This window comes from Arachis ipaensis, chromosome B01 (genome assembly GCF_000816755.2).
Source record: "Arachis ipaensis cultivar K30076 chromosome B01, Araip1.1, whole genome shotgun sequence".
Taxonomy (NCBI): Eukaryota; Viridiplantae; Streptophyta; class Magnoliopsida; order Fabales; family Fabaceae; genus Arachis; species Arachis ipaensis.
The window spans coordinates 53,137,706-53,139,205 of NC_029785.2; positions in this window are offsets into that span (position 1 = coordinate 53,137,706).

The window sequence follows — 1,500 nt, forward strand, 5'->3', positions numbered from 1 at the left end:
TGCTTTCGTTCCTCTGAACCTCTGCTTTCCTGCTGTCTTCATCCAATCAGTCCTACTCCTTTCTATGGCAAGCTGTTTGTTAGGCATCACCGTTGTCAATTGCTACATCCTGTCCTCTCAGTGAAAATGGTCCAATGCGCTGTCACTGTATGGCTAATGACTATGTAATTCATTGGTGAGAGTTTCAGATAAGCGTATGAAGATGCTTGTTCCTCCTGAACCTTTGCTTTCCTATTGTCTTCATCCAATCATTCATACTCCTTTCTATGGCAAGCTGTTTGTTAGGCATCACCGTTGTCAATGGCTACATCCTGTCCTCTCAGTGAAAATGGTCCAATGCGCTGTCACTGTATGGCTAATCATCTGTCGGTTCTCGATCATACTGGAATAGGATCCATTGATCCTTTTGCGTCTGTCACTACGCCCAGCACTCGCGAGTTTGAAGCTCGTTGCAACCATCCCTTCTCAGATCCTACTCCGAATACCACAGACAAGGTTTAGACTTTACGGATCTCAAGAATGGCCGTCCATGGATTCTAACTTATACCACGAAGACTCTGATTAAGGAATCCTAGAGATATTCATTCAATCTAAGGTAGAACGGAAGTGGTTGTCAGGCACGCGTTCATATGTTGGGAATGATAATGACAGTTACGATCATCACATTCATATTGAAGTGCGAATGAATATCTTAGAATCGGAATAAGGTTGAATGGAATAAAAAAACAATAGTACTTTGTATTAATTCATGAGGAACAACAGAGCTCCACACCTTAATCTATGGTGTGTAGAAACTCTACCGTTGAAAATACATAAGAACAAGGTCTAGGCATGGCCGAGTGGCCAGCCCCCATAAAGGTCTAAGATAACATAAAACTAATCAAAGATAGATCCGAAGATCCCCAGATGAAAATACAATAGTAAAAAGTCCTATTTATACTAAACTAGTTACTAGGGTTTACAGAAATGAGTAAATGATGCAGAAATCTACTTCTGGGGCCCACTTGGTGTGTGCTTGGACTGAGCATTGAGCTTTACACGTGTAGAGGCTTCTCTTGGAGGTGAACGCCAGTTTGTAACCTGTTTCTGACGTTTAACTCCACTTTGCAACCTATTTCTGGCGTTTAACTTCAGAATGCAACATGGAACTGGCGTTGAACGCCAGTTTGCATCATCTAAACGCGGGCAAAGTATGGACTATTATATATTGCTGGAAAGCCCTGGATGTCTACTTTCCAAAGCAATTAAGAGCGCGCCATTTGGTGTTCTATAGCTCCAGAAAATCCACTTTGAGTGCAGGGAGGTCAGAATCCAGCAGCATCTGTAGTCCTTCTTCAGCCTCTGAATATGATTTTTGCTCAAGTCCCTCAATTTCAGCCAGAAAATACCTGAAATCACAGAAAAACACACAAACTCATAGTAAAGTCCAGAAATATGATTTTTTATTAAAAACTAATAAAAATATACTAAAAACTAACTAAATCATACTAAAAACTATGT